This window comes from Ictalurus punctatus, chromosome 2 (genome assembly GCF_001660625.3).
Source record: "Ictalurus punctatus breed USDA103 chromosome 2, Coco_2.0, whole genome shotgun sequence".
Classification (NCBI taxonomy): Eukaryota; Metazoa; Chordata; class Actinopteri; order Siluriformes; family Ictaluridae; genus Ictalurus; species Ictalurus punctatus.
In genome coordinates this window covers 3,218,601-3,229,121 of record NC_030417.2, presented here as the reverse complement: position 1 = coordinate 3,229,121, position 10,521 = coordinate 3,218,601, and positions in this window count along the sequence as shown.

Below are 10,521 nucleotides of genomic sequence, written 5' to 3'. Positions count from 1 at the left end.
ACACATGCTGCCCCTTTAATGAACGGTTTCTATAGCAACGCCACAATTCTGTCTTCTGAATTCACCGTGTCCTGACAGTAAGAAAGTACTGAAAATGAACACCAAGTAAAGAGGAAGCGTACATTTATAGGGAAGCCAATTAGGAGAGACAGAAAGAGAGAGAGTGAGTGTGTGTGTGTGTGTGTGTGTGTGTGTGTGTGTGTGTGTGTGTGTGTGTGTGTGTGTGTGTGTGTGTGTGTGTGACGTCGTCTAAAGTTGTTACTTGTTGTGTTACAACACAGAAACATTGCTGATCAGGTTTAGGAGGTGAACAATGTGCTGCTCATTAACACTTTAATGCTGCTGGGATGCTGGAGGTGATGAGATGCATGTTACCCCCCCCCCCCCCAAAATGAGAGACCTACAGTCTGACCCACAATCAGACTCACAACTAGACACACAGTCAGACCCACAATTAAACCCCACTGTGAGACTAAGAGACCAACAATCAGTCCAATAATTAGATCCACAATCAGACCCACTGTGAGACTCATAATCAGACCCACAATTTGACCCACAGTCAGACCAACAATTAGAGCCATAATTAGATCCGCAATCAGACTCACTGTGAGACTTATAATCAGACTTACAATCAGACCCACAATTAGACCTACAATCAGACCCACTGCGAGATTCATAGTCAGACTCATAATCAGACCCACTGCAAGACTCATAGTTGGACCCACAATTAGACCCACAAATAGACTCACAATCAGATCCATAATCACACTCACAATCATATTCACAGTCAGACCCACAATCAGACCCACAATCAGACCCACAATTAGACTCACAATCAGATCCATAATCACACTCACAATCATATTCACAGTCAGACCCACAATCAGACCCACAATCAGACCCACAATTAGACCTACAATCAGACCCACTGCGAGATTCATAGTCAGACTCATAATCAGACCCACTGCAAGACTCATAGTTGGACCCACAATTAGACCCACAAATAGACTCACAATCAGATCCATAATCACACTCACAATCATATTCACAGTCAGACCCACAATCAGACCCACAATTAGACCCACAATTAGACTCACAATCAGATCCATAATCACACTCACAATCATATTCACAGTCAGACCCACAATTAGACCCATCGTGAGACTAACAGACCAACAATCAGTCCAATTAGATCCACAATCAGACTCACAATTAGACCCACAATCAGACTCATAATCAGATTCACCCATAATCAGACTCATTGTGAGACTCATAATTAGACCCAGAATTAGACCTACAATCAGATCCAAAGTTGGACACAGAATCCACAGAATTTTTATTTTTTTTATACAGACTGCAGGGGTCAAAGGTCACAGGATGAATGATTACAGTACAGACAGAGAGATGTTATTGTGTAGTGAACCTAGGAATCTAACAAATGCCTTCCAAACCCATTCTCATCCCTTTACTTACACCAGGTCTCCTGGATTTCATGAATTTATTTTAGGAAATGCTAAAAGTCTTAACTCGAGCTTAAACCTTCACCGTACCTCTAAATAACTTTTCATACAAATTGGCTTGTGTGAATTCTCGTGTCTTTGCCACCATCAACCTCTGTTTGTTTGCCTCTAAACTCCAGACAGTAAGAGGTCAATAATTAATATCCACCCAAGTAGCTTTTTTAAGCAGCTCGTTGTACTTGGAGGAAATCACTAATGACCCTAGTCTTTCTACATGAGCTGGTAGACATATCACCATAATTAGCACTTCGCTGGTATTGAAAAGAGAGAGTGGAAGCTCTCTTCACTTTGTAAGAGCAGGACTAATCCTAGTCTAACACAAAAATGGTAAGATTTTCCTCCAGTGAGAATGGTTTTGTCAGATTTCCAATGAAAGAAAACAACTACAACTCGTAAATAAACAGGGACACTTAAACCTTAGGATGGCAACTCCTAATAGCTGTGTTCTAATCTTGTGTATAGCTCTATCATCACACCACAGTTCTACCCAATCAGAAGGACCGAAGTCCGACATGCAATTGTGTGCTTCAGCCTCGCTCTTACTGAGTGACTGGGTGTGCGGATGTCAAGTGTCTGGGCGGCATGACAGATTTTGTATCGCTCTGAAATGATAAAGGTCACACTGACTTTCATCTTGTAGATAGATAAACAACGGGAGAACCGCCGCACACTCGATGGGAACATTTAGCAACGGTGGAATCAAAAAGTCGGCTTATTTTTAGCTCAAGGCTTTGCAGTACAGTCATGAGAAAAGACCTTTTAATGTAAATGCTGTATATGGAAGGAAGTTTATATGAAGTATTGTTCTTTCTCTATTTATAATGTATACAATGCCGGTAACCTTTAAATAAAGCATTACAAACATGTATTCGTTGGTCACAATGAGTCTCCGCCCTGTGTGCGCCGAGTTTGCATGTTCTCCCTGTGCTTCGAGGGTTTCATCTGAGGACTCCGGTTTCCTCCCCCAGTCCAAAGACATGCACTGTAGGCTGATTCCAAATTTTCCCGAACGAGTGTGTGAATGCATGTGGGATTGTGCGCTACTATTTGTTGGCACCACATCCAGGGTGTCCCCCGCCTTGTCCCCTGAGTCCCCTGGGATAGGTTCCAGGTACCCTGCAACCCTGTGTAGGATAAGCGGTATGCAGTTTGGATGGATGGATGTTCACAATGAGGTTTGTTGATTACTTGTACCTCTACTTGTACAATTATTGGCCTTCGCTTTTGAGCTATTTTCCAGAGCGTACTAACAGACCTCTGAGGAATAGTTCTTCCTCACCACTTTCTATAGCTCTTAAACCCGCTACACTGTAAGACTTAACATTTATTAGTTCTATAATCACAGACTGTCTCTTTAAACGGCACTTCCACAAAATTAAAAAGCCTCTCGAAGGGTTTCTCAGGAGGCAGAAGCCCTGACAAAAGGGTCCATTTACATCGGGTAATTTAAGTAATAAATGTCTGGCTGCTGTAAGCAAATAGCCATCAATGAAGTCTATTAATTACCCGGAGATATAAGACAAAACACCTTGCAGCTAGCAAACCACTTTGGCGTGACTTGTTAGCTTCGTTAATTTTAGGCCACGGGCATAAAAAAAGCAGTCACTCGCGCTTGTTTGGGAGATTTGTAATGACTTGAATAATGGTGCTCGATAGAAATCAGCGTATGATGGATCTCATATAAGACAAGCAACAACAAATAGAGCAGGTCTTTATTAGAGAGTGAAAGGAGGATAAATTGAAAGCCTGTTAATGATCATTTAGCATAAGAGTACACACACACACACACACACACACAGACACCTTACACACAACATTACATCCTGTTGTTGAGTTCATCTCGAAAGGTTTTTAAGGGATTTGCTCCAATTGACGTGTAGTGCCTGATGTTTGCTTCTCTTTTGCGTCTTGCGCTTGTGTGGCTGCTAAGTGAATGCTCTAACTTTATCGGGGCGGCCATTTTGGAAATCCACAATCGCTTTTAGTAAATGTGTAACGCTGTATGTCATACAGCTATGATCATATAGCCTGAATTAAATTTGTAGATACTGAGCATGTCTATTAATTTATAAAATGATTGATTGAAATTGAAGTGAGTACACTGTGAATCATCAGATCCTCCTGTCAACTCTCGCCAGTCTGGGCATCACCGGAACGGTTCTGCGCTGGGTGGAATCCGATCTCTCAGACAGATCTTTCAAGGTATTGTGGAGTGGAGGTATTTCTGAAACTCAGCAACTCACAACTGGCCTTCCACAGGGGTCAGTTCTGGGTCCACTGCTCTTTTCTATCTACATTACATCTCTGGGGCAGGTGATTGAGTCCCATGGCTTCTCATACCACTGCTATGCTGATGACACCCAGCTCTATTTGTCCTTCCAGCCTGACGATCCATCCGTCGCTGCACGTATCTCTGCTTGCCTGTCGGACATCTCGGTCTGGATGAGGTAACACCACCTTAAGCTCAACCTGGCAAAATCTGAGCTTCTCGTCATCCCAGCCTGTCCCTCAATCAATCACAACCTCATTGTACAGCTCGGCTCAACCACACTCAAGCCAACCAGGACGGCCGGGAACCTTGGAGTGATTCTCGATGGCAGCTTGACCTTTACAGACCACATCTTAACAACTGCACGGTCCTGTAGATTCATCCTGTACAACATCAAGAAAATCAGACCCTACCTCACCGAACAGGCCACACAGATACTATTCCAGGCTCTTGTTATCTCAAAACTGGACTACTGCAACGCACTACTCTCGGGCCTCCCAGACAGCTCCATCAAACCCCTTCAGATGATTCAGAATGCAGCAGCACGCCTCGTCTTCAACCAGCCCAAGAGAACCCATGTCACACCCCTCTTCATCTCCCTCCACTGGCTTCCTGTAGCCGCCCGTATCAAATTCAAGGATTTGGTGCTCACCTACAAGACCTTGTCAGGAACAGCGCCTCCTACCTCAGCTCTCTCCTGAAGGCTTACGTTCCCTCACGCAATCTGCGATCGATCAACAACCGACGCTTAGTACTACCTACTCAGCGTGGCTCAAGATCCCTTTCAAGAACCTTCAAACTAACTGTTCCTCAGTGGTGGAATGATCGTTCAACCTCAATCTTGAAATCTCGAGCTTGAAATCCACTTGGCATCGTTACCGTAGCTACGGCGGTGCTTGAGAACGTGTAGACCCTTTCGAATCTTCTACACATCTTCGTAAATATGACTTAAAACATCATCAGATTTGAAAAAGTAGACAAAGAGAACCCAATTAAACAAATGAGACAAGCACCACTGTGTTATATCTGTCAAGGTTTATGATTTTATATCGTAGGGGCACAAAAACAACGACAACAACAACAACAACAACAACAACACACAAACATGTATTAGCCAATCCATAGCTTCTTCTACCAGTTCAGTGTAAATTTGTATAAAAAGAAATCAGATTTAATATCATTTATATTTAATACATATTTAATTCCATGGTGGAAAACTACATTTTATTTACTTCTGAGTGTTACAGAGTGCTGACATTGGAGACTCCTTCCATAAATATTTAAATAAATGTCTCCTCACAGGAATCGACAGCATTTCTACAGTTATACGTTCTTACATTCTTTGTTCAATGCCTGCATGGCTTGTGTTGTTGTTTTTTGTACTTCTTTAAATATGCAAATTGTAAACAAACCCGACACATGTATTTCAGCAGTGAAATAAATTGTCCCCGGGGTGTGAAAAGAGTATACTGATTAGTTTCCATTATGCGTAAATGATCTCTTATTGAGTGCACTTTATTGTTTAAAGTTAATTGCTGATTTTTAATTGACTGCGAGTTGAATAAAATGACCGCAGATGGTGATTAAGGTTCACGTGTCGCAAACCAGACAGCTCTGTCTCCGAGTTTTGATTTCTCTTTTCACAGACGAAATGAGCCGTCAGATCTGGTTGATGTCAATAACGTGCACATACCGCGTGGAGGACACAGGTGTCACATGCACGGCTTAATGTTCACTGTGCTGTCCTGGGATGTGAAAGGCTGTGTAATGAGGCTATTCAGCACTGGTGTGTGTGTGTGTGTGTGTGTGTGTGTGCGTGTGCTGAAACTGAAAAATGGTTTCACAAAGCTAGACGTCTGCATTCGGAATGATTTTTGTGTCTCGTGCCTGGAACGACGCTAAATTTATAAAAGTATGTAAAGTGTTTTGTGTACTTCCGTCATCTTCGTATATGCGATCACGTGAAGGCGTCACGAGCAGACGTTCGTGTCGGCGTGTGTGCCGACACACTCGCATGGAACGGGTCGTGCTCCGGGTTGTTAGGTGTGCACGTGCTGAGGGCTTGATAGTAATATAAGTATATATAATACAAAATATTAGGATGTGCTGGATCAAGTGGTACAGTATTAAACCATACTTTAATGACAACTAGGACATGAACTTCATTTCGAATCGCATGATCCTGTCACATGCCTACATTATCCCTCTCACCTGTTTTGTGTATTCCTTGATTAGTGTCTCTATATACGTTGTGTTTCCTCTCTTTTTATTTGCTAAGCCTTTAGTGTGTATATCCTTTTAATCTGTTGTGTGTATCATATCATATACTTGTCGCTGATTTTTTGTTTTTTATTCTTAAATCATCTCTTGCTTTCAGGGTTCTTTGTTTTATAGCACAAAAAAAAGTCATCTGTTTCTCCAGGGCATATTCTGTCCTCTGATTTTAAGGTTTAACCTTTTATAGCATGGTGTTGCCAGACGGCCAACAATTAATAATTTTTTCCAAAAATTTTTTTCTTTTTTTTGTTGTTGTTGCTATTTTCCTATGTAACTGGGGCTTTAACTTTGACATAACAAAAAAAAAAAAAAAAAAAAAAAAAAAAAAGAAGCTATGTCACATGACCAGGAAGTGCTGTTTGCACTTCTTTTTCTGCAATCACATGGCATGGAAGGTCATCATCAGAGGGCTCTCAAAATTTGATTAATTCTTCAATATTTAGGCAAAACTACTTCAAAGGAAAACAATTGCAACATTATCTGAGATCAGTTAAGATTTTTTTTTTTTTTTTTTTGTCATTTAAACAAGTTTATATATTTTGAGTATTTCAATCATCTACGTGTAGAGGTGTGTTTGTGTAACCTGACTCTGAACGCAAGGAACTTTCCGCACACAGCGTTTGAACTTAAGTGGCCAACTCCGAATAGAAATCTCCGTCTTTGAGGTCTGTTTGTTGTCATCTTAAACATGTGTCACATTGATTTATTTCCCCTAACGACGATGTACGTTATTAGTTACAGGCTTGAGCAGACGTCAGAAATATAGATTGTACAGCAAATCTGTGTTATGTACCCCTACATTAACTCCGCATGAAGAGAAATGAATAATTCATTTAATTATTATTATTATTATTATTATTATTATTACAATAAAACGTCTTTCCAGCAGCAGTGAACGGACTATTATGCTAGTTTTTGTACTGAATCGTGGAAAAGAGCCAGAATGGCACAGAACACAAACCACAAACTGTTTTAATAGAAAAAAAAAAAAAAGGATCTTTATTGGGTCTGATCATTGGAAAAAGTTTTTGAAATACAAGAGCAGTTCATTCGCTGTTCGAGTCCATTTCGTCAGCTGTCGGTTCTCTTTGTTCAAAGAAATCTGATCGGCAAGAACTGGCAATAGACATTAAACATGCAACTTGAATTGATTTTCTCCATTGAGCTCAGACATAAAGAAGCTCTATACAAACAAAATCTGCCGAAGTGGTGAATGTTTTAGCATTTAAAAAGGGAAGAAAAAAAAAAAAAAAAGGGTTTTGAAATGACTTGAATAATTCGGATGGGTCTTGAAAACCACAATACGTGCCATGCGTACATTCGTGAGTGATCTCAATGTCTTTAGAGAAAAGAGAAAAGCTCGAGGTACATTCATTATGATCGAGAGATTGGCGAAAACCGGGGTTGGATTGCAAAAAAAAAACAACAACAAACAAAACAAAAACAAACCCGCAATGTGTCTACAGTTCAAGTAAAGCTACCGGGTCCCGAATAAGGCTTATTTTAGAAGATATCGCTCAAAACGATGCACAATGCAGTTTTCCCAGTAATGTGAGGAATGAGAGAAGTAATTAAAGCGCTCACTCTGCCTCGGGGTTATCTTAGTTGGGTGCTTTTCATACCGCTGATTTATGCGCAAGCCTTGAAAATGTCCACTCAGGAGACAAAAAGTCAGTAGAAATCCTTCGAAGTCTAACAAACAGGCATGTACTGGGTGTAGGAAACCGTTTACATGAGGAATAAAACACACCCGGTTGTGACATTGTAGAGAAATAATCAACGACCGGGTGGGGTGATGAAGCAGAGTTACTGTCATAAAGCTGTTGCAGCAAGTCTTGACGTATTTCGGTCATTTGATACAGTGGCGCTTGAAAGTTTGTGAACCCTTTTGAATGTTCTGTATTTCTGCATGAATATGATCTAAAACATCATCGGATTTCCACATCGGAAGTCCTAAAAGTAGATCAAGAGAACCCAACTAAACAAATGAGACAAAAATATTGTACTTGGTTGTTTATTTATTGAGGGAAATGATCCAATAGTACATATCTGTGAACGGGAAAAGTATGTGAACGTTTGTTTTCAGTATGTGGTGTGACCGCCTCGTGCAGCAATAACTGCAACTAAACGTTTGGGGTAACTGTTGATCAGTGCTGCAGATCGGATCGGAGGAATTTTATCCCGTTCCTCAGTACAGAACAGCTTCAACTCTGGGATGATGGTGGGTTTCCTCACATGAACTGCTTTCTTTTGGATTAAGGTCAGGACTTTGGCTTGGCCATTCCAAAACATTAACTTGATTCTCCTTTACTCATTCACTTTGGTAGAATGATTTGTGTGCTTGGGGCAGTTGTCTTGCTGCATGACTGACTTTCTCTGTGGGTGATCGTGCACAGATGTCCTGACATTTTCTTTTAGAATCCACTGGTATAATTCAGAATTCATTGTACCATCAATGATGATAAGTTGCCCTTTCCCAGCTGCAGTAAAACAGCTCCAAACCATGACACTACCACCACCATGTTTCACAGATGGGATAAGGTTCTTATGCTGGAATGCAGCGTTTTCCTTTCTCCACCCATAACGCTTCTCATTTAAGCCAAAAAGCTCTATTTTGCTCTCATCTGTCCATAAAACATCTTTCCAGTACCCTTCTGGCTTGTCCATGTGATCTTGAGCAAACTGCAGATGTGCAGCAATGTTCTTTGGCTTTCTCCGTGCAGTCCTGCCATGCACACCGTTGTTGTTCAGTCTTCTCCTGATGGCGGACTCATGAACATTAACATTAGCCGGTGTGAGAGAGGCCTTTAGTAGATTAGAAGTTGTCCTGGGTTCCTTTGTGACCTCGTGGTCTATTACACGTCTTGCTCTTGGAGTGATCTTTGTTGGTTTCCACTCCTGGGCAGAGTAACAACGGTCTTGAATTTCCTCCATTTGTGCACAATCTATCTGACTGTAGATTGGTGGAGTCCCAATGCTTTAGAGATGGTTCTTTAACCTTTTCCAGCCTGATGAGCAACTCATTTTTTTTCTAAGGTCCTCATAAATCTCCTTTGTTCATGCCATGATACACTTCCACAGATGTGTTGTGAAGATCAGACTCTGACAGATTGTTTAAATAAAACAGAGCGCTCAGTCACACCTGATTGTTCGCCCACCGACTGAAAACACCAGACTCTAATTTCACCTTCAAATTAACCGCTAATCCGAGACGTTCACATACTTTTGCCACTCACAGATATGTAATTTCGGCTCATTTTCCTCAATAAATAAACGACCAAGTATAATATTTTTTGTCTCATTTGCTTAATTGGCTTCCCTTTGTCTACTTTTAGGGCTCGTGTGAAAATCTCATGATGTTTTAGGTCATATTTGTGCAGAAATATAGAAACTTCGAAAGGGTTCACAAGACAAGGTTAAGTTCCTGTTATCACAGTCGTTCCATCACCAGTCTGTTTTCTCTCTTGAGGACGATTTTTAAAAAAACAAAAACAATGCCATTTTACTGAGAAACCATAAAGCGTAAACTCCTCTGTCCTGAAGTAAAAGCACTGGAACAACCATAAACGATACATTTACAGAAAACGGTAAGGACATCAACGATTACACGCATCTGTAAAAATCTGTCCACCAAACGATAACACGTTAATAGCTGCTGTAGTAGAAAATGAATCAACACCTTCTGACCAATCAGAATCCAGAATTCATCTCGCATATACACACACACACACACGCACACACAATCGCCTGCAGTCGGCAGACGTTACGTAACCGAAGGTCTTATCTGGGCTGCAGCATCGCTCTCTTTACTCTCACTCCATTTCCATTTCTGTGAGGTTGCTGTCAAAAACCATCACGTCGAACATGATGGCAGCATCGAGAGTCAGATTCCTCATGAGCTCGTAGCATCAGTGTGAATTCTCGGAGTCAGGAAACCATGCTACATGCATTCAGTGTACACTCCCACCTAATTAGTCCTCACGTGCAGTACATTCACGGGCTGCCGGATACCCATTCGTCCGGTCCCATCTCAGGTCTGTATCTAGAATATACCGTATTTAATCTATATCACTCGATCTGTTGCATCACTTCAGAAACGTCTCACTGCTTCACCTGCCGAAGGTCACTTAGAAACCCAAATTAAAGCTGCGTACACGTGTGAAAGCAATGCGAAATGATGAAGGCACCAAAAAAAAAACAACAACATTAAAAGTAAACTCAGAAATGGAATATGGGAAAATATTATTTAAAAATAAAACGCAAACTTGAAACTAATCTCAACCCCTACCATCCGTAAGACTGTTTTATCTCCATATAGAATAGAGAAGCAACTGATTCAATTGTTTCAACTGCATGGGATTTTCCTCTTTAAAACCGGTTTAACAAAACAACACCATGGACGTTGGATTTGAATCGTTCTAGATGAAAACTTTCGAGGGTCCCCCCCCCCCCCCC